This window comes from Hyla sarda, chromosome 11 (genome assembly GCF_029499605.1).
Source record: "Hyla sarda isolate aHylSar1 chromosome 11, aHylSar1.hap1, whole genome shotgun sequence".
In the NCBI taxonomy this organism is placed as follows: domain Eukaryota; kingdom Metazoa; phylum Chordata; class Amphibia; order Anura; family Hylidae; genus Hyla; species Hyla sarda.
This window is the reverse complement of record NC_079199.1, coordinates 4,401,590-4,416,194: the sequence shown is the minus strand read 5'-3', so window position 1 is coordinate 4,416,194 and position 14,605 is coordinate 4,401,590. Positions and strand designations below refer to the sequence as shown.

At 45.6% G+C, this 14,605-nt stretch overlaps 1 protein-coding gene across 4 annotated transcripts in view; it reads left to right on the top strand.

The window, feature by feature from the left end:
• Nucleotides 1-287: 287 nt before the first annotated feature.
• FOXN3 (forkhead box N3) overlaps nucleotides 288-14,605 on the top strand; it is a 177,361-nt gene continuing 163,043 nt past the window's right edge. For all 4 annotated transcript variants that reach the window (XM_056546145.1, XM_056546141.1, XM_056546140.1 and 1 more), the window contains exon 1: nucleotides 288-487. The gene's annotated coding sequence lies outside the window, so the exon portion shown is untranslated. The remainder of the gene's footprint in view (nucleotides 488-14,605) is intronic.

Here is a 14,605-nt window from a genome sequence, read left to right as displayed (position 1 = left end):
GCGGAGGTCTGTGCCCCCAGTCGTGGCTGGTTTTGCCAGAGCATAGGTACACTACTGCCTGTATCTTTTTTTCTTCATCTCTGTGGTTTGAACAGCATTAAACAGTTTCCCTTTAAATAGTCTAAGGCCCTGTTCACACTACATAAATTCTGCATGGATTCTTCTTACAGCAGAATCCCATTGATTTTAATAGGGCTTTGCTGCTTAGTTTAATTACAGAACTTGTGAGAAGGTATTTGATTCCACTGGAATGCTAAAGATGTTCAATCTTCCTGCAGATTCCGCCAGAGAAGTCCCGCGGCTGCGCTGTAGTGAACGGGATGGAGAATATTGTCCTCGCAGGCATCATCCGTGGATTCCGGAATAAGATTCTTCAAGCAGATTCTGCTCTGAGTTTCCTTGTGTTATGTCCATAGTGTGAACAATACTCTAACAGGAGTGTACAGAATAGCAGGAAGATTTCAGCTAAGTCTACACCCGGCCACAGGTAAGTACTGAAATTATGTCTGCTTGGAACTGCCACTAGGGGGAGCTGTCTGTATACAGAGAGTTCTGCCTAGAAGCGCTTGCAGACAGGCAGAATGCTAGATTGCTATATAGGGAGAGTCTTCTAACCCCCGTATAATGATATAATATATACTATTCTACATAGGAGGCTGCTAAAACCTAAAAAATGCCCCTGTAAATGTTTTCTCAATGCACACCACTGCACTTTCCAGTCGAGAGGTGGCGGTAGTGCTAAGCAAGCTGCGTGGTATACGTGACGCGTTTCAGTGCTGTCCCGCTCCCCAGTTCTTCCTCTATCACTCTCTGATATAATCTGAGTATTGATCCAGAGTAGAAGCGACTTTGGGCCCCCACAGCAGTAATTCTCCATTGACCTCTGTGGCGGTATATTAGCCGATCTCCCTGCATTTCCCACACAATGAACATTAAGATAATCACTTTGCTGCTGCTCGCGCTCCTGACACGCCAGACAAAGGAGCGAGTCCTTCATTTCCATAGTGACGGCGCAGTGAATGGCAACACATTATTTTCTTTTGCTTTAAATTATTATTTTCTATAGCGGCAGAGGCACGCCAGGCGAGAGACACGAGCGAGCGAGAAATACCGCCAGGAAAAGAGACGACTGCAGCAACACGCCCGCTATTTACCCTCCGCTGCCTAGAAATACGACCGTAATGAACAATGGTGAAGAAGACATGTGCGGGGGATAGTGGACTTTATACATAACATATGACACCATTAGGACCTCATCTATTGGCATGGATGCTGCACAATGCTTTATTAACATTGTAGGGCAGCATTATAATAGTTATATTCTTGTATATAGGAGCAGTATTATGGTAGTTATATTCTTGTATATAGGAGCAGTATTATAGTAGTTATATTCTTGTATATAGGAGCAGTATTATAGTAGTTATATTCTTGTATATAGGAGCAGTATTATAGTAGTTGTATTCTTGTATATAGGAACAGTATTATAGTAGTTGTATTCTTGTATATAGGAGCAGTATTGTAGTATTATAGTAGTTATATTCTTGTATATAGGAACAGTATTATAGTAGTTGTATTCTTGTATATAGGAGCAGTATTGTAGTATTATAGTAGTTATATTCTTGTATATAGGAGCAGTATTATAGTACTTATATTCTTGTATATAGGGAGCAGTATTATAGTAGTTATATTCTTGTATATAGGAGTAGTATTATAGTAGTTATATTCTTGTATATAGGAGCAGTATTATAGTAGTTATATTTTTGTATATAGGAGCAGTATTATAGTAGTTATATTCTTGTATATAGGGGCAGTATTATAGTAGTTATATTATTGTATATAAGAGGCGGTATTATAGTAGTTATATTCTTGTATATAGGAACAGTATTATAGTAGTTATATTCTTGTATATAAGAGGCAGTATTATAGTAGTTATATTCTTGTATATAGGAGCAGTTGTCAGGATCCGGACTGGTATGCAGCGAGGACACTGGAGGTGGATCCTCTGTGTCAGTGGGGTGATGGTGTGGGCCGTACCAGGGGAACGGAGTCTAAGGGGTTACTGGTTTTCACCAGAGCCCGCCGCAAAGCGGGATGGACTTGCAGCGGCAGGTAACCCCCAGGTCGTTCCACCCGATAGCGACTCAACCCCAGCTGACAGCTGAGACAGGCGGGGTACACAGGGACAAGGCAAGAGCAAGGTCGGACGTAGCAGAAGGTCAGGGCAGGCAGCAAGAGTCGTAGTCAGGGGCAACAGCAGAAGGTCTGGGAACACAGGCTTGGGAACACACTAAACGCTTTCACAGGGCACAAGGCAACAAGATCCGGCAAGGACAGGAAGGGGAAGTGGGTTTTTATACAAATGAAGCAGGTGCAGGTACTGATTGGGCCAGGCACCAAGCAATGGTGCACTGGCCCTATAAATCTCAGAGAGCCGGCGCACGCGCGCCGGGACTGAACAGCCAGAGGACGGGGCAGGTGAGGAGATTGGGATGCGACCCGCGGATCGCATCCCCGCCGGTGACACCAGTGCAGCGCACCCGGTCAGCACCCACCAGTGCAGCGCCCCGCTGCACAGAGACGAACGCCGTGAGCGCTCTGGGGAGGAGCAGGGACCTGGAGCGCTCGGCGTAACAGTACCCCCCCCCCCCTTTGGTCTCCCCCTCTTTTTGGAGCCCAGGAACCTATGGATAAGTCCCTTGTTGAGGATATTGTCCTCGGGCTCCCAAGACCTCTCTTCGGGGCCACAATTCTCCCAGTCAACGAGAATTTTTTTTTTACCTCTGACTACCTTGGAGGCGAGGATTTCCTTTACCGTGAAGACATCAGAGGAGCCAGAGACAGGAGCAGGAGCGGTGACCTTGGGGGAAAAGCGGTTAAGAACGAGAGGTTTGAGAAGGGAAACATGAAAGGAGTTAGGAATACGAAGAGAAGGAGGAAGAAGAAGCTTGTAGGAGACAGAATTGATTTGACTCTTGACTTTAAATGGTCCAAGGTAACGTGGACCCAGTTTGTAGCTAGGAACACGAAACCGGATATATTTGGCAGAGAGCCACACTTTGTCCCCAGGAGCGAAGACAGGAGGAGTTCTTCTCTTCTTATCTGCATGTCTCTTCATACGAGACGAGGCCAGTAGGAGCGACTTTTGAGTCTCCTTCCAGATAACAGAGAAATCCCGGGTTACTTCATCTACAGCAGGAAGTCCAGAAGAAGTGGGAATGGGGAGGGGGGGCAGAGGGTGACGGCCGTACACCACAAAGAATGGGGATTTGGCAGAGGACTCCGAATTTTTGAAATTGTACGAGAATTCAGCCCAGGGCAGAAGGTCGACCCAATCGTCTTGGCGGGAGGAGACAAAATGTCGCAGGTAGTCACCAAGAATCTGGTTTACTCTCTCTACTTGTCCATTGGATTGGGGGTGATAGGAGGACGAGAAATTTAATTTGATTTTTAATTGGTTACAGAGAGCTCTCCAAAATTTCGACACAAATTGAACGCCTCTATCCGAGACGATATGCGTGGGAAGCCCGTGAAGGCGAAAAATATGCAGAAAAAATTGCTTCGCCAACTGTGGCGCAGAAGGAAGACCTGGAAGCGGAATGAAGTGTGCCATTTTGGAAAAACGATCAACGACCACCCAGATGACGGTGTTGCCGTGGGATACGGGCAGATCAGTAATGAAATCCATGGCAATTTGGGACCATGGTTGCTCAGGGATGGGCAAAGGAAGGAGGAGTCCAGGAGGCTTCTGGCGAGGGGTTTTATCCCGGGCACAAATAGTACAGGCCCGAACGAAATCAGTAACGTCACCCTCCAGCGTAGGCCACCAATACAAACGGGAAATGAGCTGGATGGACTTTTTAATGCCAGCATGGCCAGCTAGGTGAGAGGAATGCCCCTATTTGAGGATCTTGAGGCAAAGGCGTGAAGGAACAAAAGTCTTTCCAGGGGGGGTTTGACCCAGTGAGGCTGGAGCAGAGGAGACCAGGCACTCAGGCGGTACGATATGCTGCAGAGGGGCTTCAGATTCGGTGGCATCTGAGGAACGAACGAGAGAGGGCGTCAGCTCTGACATTTTTGTCTGCGGGACGGAAGTGTATCTTGAAGTTAAAGCGGGCAAAAAACAACGACCATCTAGCCTGGCGAGGATTTAGACGCTCAGCAGACTGGAGGTACGAGAGATTCTTGTGGTCAGTGTAAATGACAATGGGGTGTTTGGAACCTTCCAATAGATGCCTCCACTCTTCGAGTGCTAACTTGATGGCCAGAAGTTCCCGATCTCCAATGGAGTAATTCTTTTCTGCCGGAGAGAAGGTTTTAGAGAAGAAACCACAAGTAATGTTACGTCCGGTAGAGTTTTTTTTAAGAAGTAAGGCTCCGGCTCCGACTGAGGAAGCGTCAACTTCCAGGAAGAAAGGTTTCAATGGATCAGGTCTGGACAGCACTGATGCAGAAGCGAAGGCAGTTTTGAGACGATTGAAGGCCTCATCAGCTTGAGGAGGCCATGACTTAGGATTAGCATTCTTCCTGGTCAGGGCCACAATAGGGGCCACATTGGTGGAGAAATGGGGAATAAACTGTCGGTAATAGTTGGCAAATCCCTGAAAGCGTTGGATAGCGCGGAGTCCAGAAGGGCGTGGGCAATCCAAAACCGCTGACAGTTTATCTGGATCCATTTGAAGCCCTTGGCCAGAGACTAGGTAACCTAGAAAAGGAAGACTGTTGCATTCAAAGAGACATTTTTCAATTTTAGCATACAGGTGGTTTTCACAAAGTATTTTGAGCACTAGACGGACATGACGACGGTGTTCCTCCAAGTTAGAGGATAAAATCAAGATGTCGTCCAGGTAAACCACAACACAGGTATATAATAAGTCCCGAAATATCTCAATAAGGAAGTCCTGGAAGACTGCAGGGGCGTTGCAGAGCCCAAAGTGCATAACTGGATATTCGAAATGTCCATCTCTAGTATTGAAAGCGGTCTTCCACTCATCACCTTTCCTGATGCGAATAAGATTATATGTGCCTCTTAAGTCCAATTTAGTGAATATATTAGTGCCACGAAGACGGTCAAAGAGTTCAGAGATTAAAGGCAGGGGATAGCGGTTTTTGATGGTGATTTTATTTAAACCGCGGTAGTCAATGCATGGTCGTAAGGATCCATCCTTTTTAGAGACAAAGAAAAACCTCGCTCCAGCAGGGGATGAGGACTTCCGAATAAAACCTCTCTTTAGGTTCTCCTGGATATATTCGGACATGGCTTGAGTCTCTGGGGCAGACAGAGGGTAAATCCTGCCCCTGGGTGGAGTGGTACCAGGAAGGAGGTCAATAGGACAGTCATAAGGCCTATGAGGTGGTAAGATCTCTGCTTGCTTTTTGCAGAAAACATCAGAAAAGTCATGGTAGGCCTTGGGAAGACCCGGTATAGGTGGAGCCACAGGGGTTTGACAAGTGGAAGCAGATGTGAGGCATCGTTTGAGACAAGAAGGACCCCAAATTTTGATCTCCCCGGTGGTCCAGTCAAGGGTAGGAGCATGACGTTGGAGCCATGGCAGACCGAGAAGAACTTCAGATGTGCAGTTGGGCAGAACAAGAAATTCAATCTTTTCATGATGCAGTCCAATGCTCATAAGCAGGGGTTCTGTGCGGTAGCACACAGTGCAGTCCAATTTTTCTCCGTTGACAGAAGAAATGTAGAGCGGCTTGACGAGACTGGTCACTGAGATGCTGAACCTATTAACAAAAGAGGCCAAAATAAAATTTCCTGCAGAACCAGAGTCAAAGAAGGCCACAGCTGAGAAGGAGGAATTGGCGGAAGGAGAAATCCGCACAGGCACAGTGAGACGTGGAGAAGCAGAATTCACACCAAGAGTCGTCTCACCTTTGTGAGGTAATAGAGTGCGTTTCTCCTGACGCGGAGGGCGGATAGGACAGTCTTTTAGGAAGTGTTCGGTACTAGCACAGTACAGGCACAGACTCTCGTTACGGCGGCGAGTCCTCTCTTGTAGGGTCAGGCGGGACCGATCCACTTGCATAGCCTCCTCGGCGGTAGGCACAGGAACAGATTGCAAAGGACTTTGGAAGAGAGGAGCCAGGGAGAGAAATCGCCTGGTGCGAACAAGATCCTTTTCCTGTCGAAGTTCCTGGCGTCTTTCAGAGAAACGCATGTCGATGCGGGTGGCCAAATGGATAAGTTCAGACAGATTTGCAGGAATTTCTCGTGCGGCCAGGACATCCTTGATGTTACTGGATAAGCCTTTCTTGAAGGTCGCGCAGAGGGCCTCATTGTTCCAGGATAGCTCTGAAGCGAGGGTACGAAACTGGATGGCGTATTCGCCTACGGAAGAACTCCCTTGGACGAGGTTCAGCAAAGCAGTCTCGGCTGAGGAGGCCCGGGCTGGCTCCTCAAAGACACTACGAACTTCAGAGAAGAAGGACAGGATTGTAGCAGTGGCAGGATCGTTGCGGTCCCAGAGCGGTGTGGCCCATTACAAGGCCTTTCCAGACAGGAGACTGACCACGAAAGCCACCTTAGACCGTTCAGTGGGGAATTGGTCCGACATCATCTCCAGGTGAAGGGAACACTGGGACAGGAATCCACGGCAGTGTTTAGAGTCCCCATCAAACTTGTCCGGTAGAGACAGAGAGCAGGGCCGCGCGCGCCGGGACTGAACAGCCAGAGGACGGGGCAGGTGAGGAGAATGGGATGCGACCCACGGGTGGGCGCGTCCCGCTATGCAGATCGCATCCCCGCCGGTGACACCAGTGCAGCGCTCCCGGTCAGCGGGTCTGACCGGGGCGCTGCACAGAGACGAACGCTGCGAGCGCTCCGGGGAGGAGCAGGGACCCGGAGCGTTCATCGTAACAGCAGTATTATAGTAGTTATATGCTTGCATATTGGGGGCAGTAATATAGTAGTTAAATTCTTGTATATAGGAGCAGTATTATAGTAGTTATATTCTTGTATATAGGAGCAGTATTATAGTAGCTATATTCTTGTATATAAGAGCAGTATTATAGTAGTTATATTCTTGTATATAGGAGGAGTATTATAGTAGTTATATTCTTGTATATAGGGGGCAGTATTATAGTAGTTATATTCTTGATTATAGGAGGCAGTATTATAGTAGTTATATTCTTGTATATAGGGGGCAGTATTATAGTAGTTATATTCTTGATTATAGGAGGCAGTATTATAGTAGTTATATTCTTGTATATAGGAGGCAGTATTATAGTAGATATATTCTTGTATGTAGGAGCAGTATTATAGTAGTTATATTCTTGTATATAGGAGCAGTATTATAGTAGTTATATTCTTGTATATAGGGGCAGTATTATAGTAGTTATATTCTTGTATATAGGAGGCAGTATTATAGTAGTTATATTCTTGTATATAGGAGGCAGTATTATAATAGTTATATTCTTGTATATAGGAGGCAGTATTATAGTAGTTATATTCATGTATATAGGAGGCAGTATTATAGTAGTTATATTCTTGTGTATAGGAGCAGTATTATAGTAGTTATATTCTTGTATATAGGAGCAGTATTATAGTAGTTATATTCTTGTATATAGGAGCAGTATTATAGTAGTTATATTCTTGTATATAGGGGGCAGTGTTATATTCTTGTATATAGGAGCAGTATTATAATTGATTTAAGGCAGTGGTCTCAAACTTTGGTTCTCCATATGTTGATGTTCGCTGTCCGGGCATGCTGGGAGTCAAAGTTTTGCAACATCTGGAGGGCCACAATTTGAGACCACTGATTTTAAGTGTTTATACAGTGAGGCTAGGGATGGTGGCATTTTTTATATCCTGTTGGTTCATTCAGGATTGTCCCTGAAAACTACTCGAACACTTGTGAAATGTTATAATTTATTTATGTAAATGTATGAAAATTGATGTTAAAAAAAAGAAAAAAAGAAAAGAAAATTGATAATTCAATAAACTAGATGTGAGATTCACGCTAATGGCTGAGGAACAAAATCAGTCACATATTGACAGGTTTATTAGGTTACTACTAAAATGCCGCTCAGTAAGGGAATATATTAAAAAGAAGCAGGCAGCTGTGGTACATATTCTTATACATAAGGGGCAGTTTTATACTATAGTTTTGTATATAGGGGCATTATTATAGTAGTTATATTCTTGTATATAGGAGCAGTATTATAGTAGTTATATTCTTGTATATATAGCAGTATTATAGTAGTTATAATCTTGTATATAGGAGGCAGTATTATAGTAGTTATATTCTTGTATATAGGAGGCAGTATTATAGTAGTTATATTCTTGTATATAGGAGTAGTATTATAGTAGTTATATTCTTGTATATAGGAGCAGTATTATAGTAGTTATATTCTTGTATATAGGAGGCAGTATTATAGTAGTTATATTCTTGTATATAGGAGGCAGTATTATAGTAGTTATATTCTTGTATATAGGAGCAGTATTATAGTAATTATATTCTTGTATATAGGAGGCAGTATTATAGTAGTTATATTCTTGTATATAGGAGCAGTATTATAGTAGTTATATTCTTGTATATATAGCAGCATTATAGTAATTATATTCTTGTATATAGGGGCAGTATTATAGTAGTTATATTCTTGTATATAGGAGACAGTATTATAGTAGTTATATTCTTGTATATAGGAGGCAGTATTATAGTAGTTATATTCTTGTATATACAAGGCAGTATTATAGTAGTTATATTCTTGTATATAGGAGCAGTATTATAGTAGTTATATTCTTGTATATAGGAGGCAGTATTATAGTAGTTATATTCTTGTACATAGGAGGCAGTATTATAGTAGTTATATTCTTGTATATATAGCAGTATTATAGTAGTTATATTCTTGTATATAGGAGCAGTATTATAGTAGTTATATTCTTGTATATAGGAGCAGTATTATAGGAGGCAGTATTATAGTAGTTATATTCTTGTATATAGGAGCAGTATTATAGTAGGTATATTCCTGTATATAGGAGCAGTATTATAGTAGTTATATTCTTGTATATAGGAGCAGTATTATAGTAGTTATATTCTTGTATATAGGGGCAGTATTATAGTAGTTATATTCTTGTATATAGGAGCAGTATTATAGTAGGTACATTCTTGTATATAGGAGCAGTATTATAGTAGGTATATTCCTGTATATAGGAGCAGTATTATAGTAGTTATATTCTTGTATATAGGAGCAGTATTATAGTAGATATATTCTTGTATATAGGAGCAGTATTATAGTAGTTATATTCTTGTATATAGGAGGCAGTATTATAGTGGTTATATTCTTGTATATAGGGAGCAGTATTATAGTAATTATATTCTTGTATATAGGAGCAGTATTATAGTAGTTATATTCTTGTATATAGGAGCAGTATTATAGTAGTTATATTCTTGTATATAGGAGCAGTATTATAGTAGTTATATTCTTGTATATAGGAGCAGTATTATAGTAGTTATATTCTTGTATATAGGAGCAGTATTATAGTAGTTATATTATTGTATATAGGAGCAGTATTATAGTAGTTTTATTCTTATATATAGGAGGCAGTATTATAGTAGTTATATTCTTGTATATAGGAGCAGTATTATAGTAGGTATATTCCTGTATATAGGAGCAGTATTATAGTAGTTATATTCTTGTATATAGGAGGCAGTATTATAGTAGATATATTCTTGTATATAGGAGCAGTATTATAGTAGTTATATTCTTGTATATAGGAGCAGTATTATAGTAGTTATATTCTTGTTGTCACGATGCCGGCTGGCAGGTAGTGGATCCTCTGTGCCAGAGAGGGATTGGCGAGGACCGCGCTAGTGGACCGGTTCTAAGTCACTACTGGTTTTCACCAGAGCCCGCCGCAAAGCGGGATGGTCTTGCTGCGGCGGTAGTGACCAGGTCGTATCCACTAGCAACGGCTCACCTCTCTGACTGCTGATGATAGGCGAGGTACAAGGGAGTAGACAGAAGCAAGGTCGGACGTAGCAGAAGGTCGGGGGCAGGCGGCAAGGTTCGTAGTCAGGGTTGATAGCAGAAGTTCTGGTACACAGGCTTTAGACACACAAAACGCTTTCACTAGGCACAAGGGCAACAAGATCCGGCAAGGGAGTGCATGGGAGGAGGTCAGATATAGTCAGGGACCAGGTGGAAGCCAATTAAGCTAATTGGGCCAGGCACCAATCATTGGTGCACTGGCCCTTTAAGTCTCAGGGAGCTGGCACGCGCGCGCCCTAGAGAGCGGAGCCGCGCGCGCCAGCACATGACAGCAGGGGACAGGAACGGGTAAGTGACCTGGGATGCGATTCGCGAGCGGGCGCGTCCCGCTGTGCGAATCGCATCCCCAACGGCCGTGACAGTGCAGCGCTCCCGGTCAGCGGGACTGACCGGGGAGCTGCAGGGAGAAAGACGCCGTGAGCGCTCCGGGGAGGAGCGGGGACCCGGAGCGCTAGGCGTAACAGTACCCCCCCCCCCCTTAGGTCTCCCCTTTTTTTTGTCCGGTGACTGCCTCCCCTGGGATGAGGACACCGGGAAGGAATGGATGGTTTCCTCAATGGCAGGCAGTACAGCAGGAGTGGGAATGGGGAGGGAGGGCAGAGGGCGAGGCCTGGCACGGGGCAGTGTGACACCAGGACGAGGGCCAAGAGGAGGCACCGAGGCTTGCCTGAGTGGACTGGGAGGGGGGGAGAGGCATTTTCTGTGGCAGGCAGAGTCCCTAACGACCTTAGGGGGACCGGATACAGGAGGAACCACAGGGTCACGGCAGGGAGTACTGGGAACCGGTTTAAGGCAGTCCTTGGAACAAGAGGGACCCCAACTCTTGATCTCCCCAGTGGACCAGTCCAGGGTTGGGGAATGGTGTAGAAGCCAGGGTAGTCCAAGGAGAATTTCGGAAGTGCAATTGGGAAGGACCAAAAATTCAATTTTCTCGTGATGAGGTCCGATGCACATTAGGAGGGGCTCCGTGCGGTAACGCACGGTGCAATCCAACCTGGCTCCGTTGACTGCGGAAATGTGGAGTGGCTTGACAAGACGGGTCACCGGAATGCGGAATTTATTCACCAAGGACTCCCGAATAAAATTCCCAGAGGCACCAGAGTCCAGGCAGGCCACGGCTGAGAGGGAAGAGCTGGCTGAAGTAGAAATCCGTACAGGCACCGTGAGACGTGGAGAAGCCGACTTAGCATCAAGAGACGCCACGCCCACGAGAGCTGGGTGCGAGCGTGCGTTTCCCAGACGTGGAGGACGGATAGGGCAATCCACCAAAAAATGTTCGGTACTGGCACAGTACAGACAAAGATTCTCTTCCTTACGGCGATTCCTCTCTTCCAGGGTCAGGCGAGACCGATCCACTTGCATGGCTTCCTCGGCGGGAGGCCTAGGCGCAGATTGCAGTGGAGACTGTGGGAGAGGTGTCCAGAGATCTAAGTCTTTTTCCTGGAGGAGCTCTTGATGTCTCTCAGAAAAACGCATGTCAATGCGAGTGGCTAGATGAATGAGTTCATGCAGGTTAGCAGGAGTTTCTCGTGCGGCCAGAACATCTTTAATGTTGCTGGATAGGCCTTTTTTAAAGGTCGCGCAGAGGGCCTCATTATTCCAGGATAGTTCAGAAGCAAGGGTACGGAATTGTACGGCGTACTCGCCAACGGAAGAATTACCCTGGACCAGGTTCAACAGGGCAGTCTCAGCAGAAGAGGCTCGGGCAGGTTCCTCAAAGACACTTCGAATTTCCGAGAAGAAGGAGTGTACAGAGGCAGTGACGGGGTCATTGCGGTCCCAGAGCGGTGTGGCCCATGACAGGGCTTTTCCAGACAGAAGGCTGACTACGAAAGCCACCTTAGACCTTTCAGTAGGAAACTGGTCCGACATCATCTCCATGTGCAGGGAACATTGCGAAAGAAAGCCACGGCAAAACTTAGAGTCCCCATTAAATTTGTCCGGCAAGGACAGGCGGAGGCTAGGAGTGGCCACTCGCTGCGGAAGGGGTGCAGGAGCTGGCGGAGGAGATGATTGCTGCTGAAGTTGCGACTGAAGTTGCTGCACAATGGTGAATACTTCCGACAGCTGGTGGGTTAGATGGGCGATCTGTCGGGATTGCTGGGCGACCACCGTGGTGATATCAGAGATATAAGGCAGAGGGACCTCAGCGGGATCCATGGCCGGATCTACTGTCACGATGCCGGCTGGCAGGTAGTGGATCCTCTGTGCCAGAGAGGGATTGGCGAGGACCGCGCTAGTGGACCGGTTCTAAGTCACTACTGGTTTTCACCAGAGCCCGCCGCAAAGCGGGATGGTCTTGCTGCGGCGGTAGTGACCAGGTCGTATCCACTAGCAACGGCTCAACCTCTCTGACTGCTGATGATAGGCGAGGTACAAGGGAGTAGACAGAAGCAAGGTCGGATGTAGCAGAAGGTCGGGGGCAGGCGGCAAGGTTCGTAGTCAGGGTGGATAGCAGAAGTTCTGGTACACAGGCTTTAGACACACAAAACGCTTTCACTAGGCACAAGGGCAACAAGATCCGGCAAGGGAGTGCATGGGAGGAGGTCAGATATAGTCAGGGACCAGGTGGAAGCCAATTAAGCTAATTGGGCCAGGCACCAATCATTGGTGCACTGGCCCTTTAAGTCTCAGGGAGCTGGCGCGCGCGCGCCAGCACATGACAGCAGGGGACGGGAACGGGTAAGTGACCTGGGATGCGATTCGCGAGCGGGCGCGTCCCGCTGTGCGAATCGCATCCCCAACGGCCGTGACAGTGCAGCGCTCCCGGTCAGCGGGACTGACCGGGGAGCTGCAGGGAGAAAGACGCCGTGAGCGCTCCGGGGAGGAGCGGGGACCCGGAGCGCTAGGCGTAACACTTGTATATAGGAGCAGTATTATAGTAGTTATATTCTTGTATATAGGAGCAGTATTATAGTAGTTATATTCTTGTATATAGGAGCAGTATTATAGTAGGTATATTCCTGTATATAGGAGCAGTATTATAGTAGTTATATTCTTGTATATAGGAGCAGTATTATAGTAGGTATATTCCTGTATATAGGAGCAGTATTATAGTAGTTTTATTCTTATATATAGGAGGCAGTATTATAGTAGTTATATTCTTGTATATAGGAGTAGTATTATAGTAGTTATATTCTTGTTTCCCTTACTTCCTAACCAGCAGCACAAGTGGGGAATATCTGCCCCTGTGAACTGGTAGGACAGACGGAATGTTAATGAAGTCAAGCAAATAAAATAGCAATTAATGCCTAATTAGCCCCCACCTCCTACCTATAAGAGGGGACACTCCCCCAACAACAGTGCGTTTTTTTCTGTCCTGTCGGACTAATGGACAGACGGTGCAGCCTCCATAGGCTGCTGTACACATTAATAACCTTTGTCTCTTTCTTGTAGATCACTTCAGCTGGATGATCAGCTGTTCTGCCGACTCCCTGCATTCTGATCTCTGCAGGTTATGGAGGATTTATCCTGTCAGTTTGTTGCAGGAGCTGTGTGTCGCTCCATGCTCTGCTTCTTTATGTTGTATACTCTGTATACTTTCTTAGCTGTTACTGCTCCTGTATATTTCATATACTGTCGCTGCTTCCGTGTACTCTGTTACTGCATCTGTATGCTCTGTATACTTTGTTACTGCTCTTATATACTCTGTATACTGTCGCTGCTTCTATGTACACTGTGTCTGCTCCATACTCCTCACTGTTCTGTATACTTTGTTACTGCTCTTATATACTCTGTATACTTTCTTGGCTGTTACTGCTCTTGTATACTCCGTATACTGTCGCTGCTTCTATGTACACTGTGTCTGCTCCATACTCCTCACTGTTCTGTATACTTTGTTACTGCTCTTATATACTCTGTATACTTTCTTGGCTGTTACTGCTCTTGTATACTCCGTTTACTGTCGCTGCTTCTATGTACACTGTGCCTGCTCCATACTCCTCACTGCTCTGTGTGTTTGCAGTTTATAAAGTTTAGCCTGTTTGATTCCCCTCAGCTGACGTCTGATGTCACTCCGGGGGCGGGGCCTAACTCCAATGGAGCCAAATTCAAATAGGAAAGCTCCACTCTGCTGCAGGCTGCCTCTAAGTTTGCAGCCTGATTTGTTTAGGAGCAGCTCAGTGGTCATTGACTAGTCTGCAGTCTGTGTATATACAGTACTGTGGTCAGTGACTAGTCTGCAGTCTGTGTATATACAGCACAGTGGTCAGTGACTAGTCTGCAGTCTGTGTATATACAGTACTGTGGTCAGTGACTAGTCTGCAGTCTGTGTATATACAGCACAGTGGTCAGTGACTAGTCTGCAGTCTGTGTATATACAGCACAGTGGTCAGTGACTAGTCTGCAGTCTGTGTATATACAGCACAGTGGTCAGTGACTAGTCTGCAGTCTGTGTATATACAGTACTGTGGTCAGTGACTAGTCTGCAGTCTGTGTATATACAGCACAGTGGTCAGTGACTAGTCTGCAGTCTGTGTATATACAGTACTGTGGTCAGTGACTAGTCTGCAGTCTGTGTATATACAGCACAATGGTCAGTGACTAGTCTGCAGTCTGTGTATATACAGCACAGTGGTCAGTGACTAGTCTGCAGTCTGTGTATACAGCA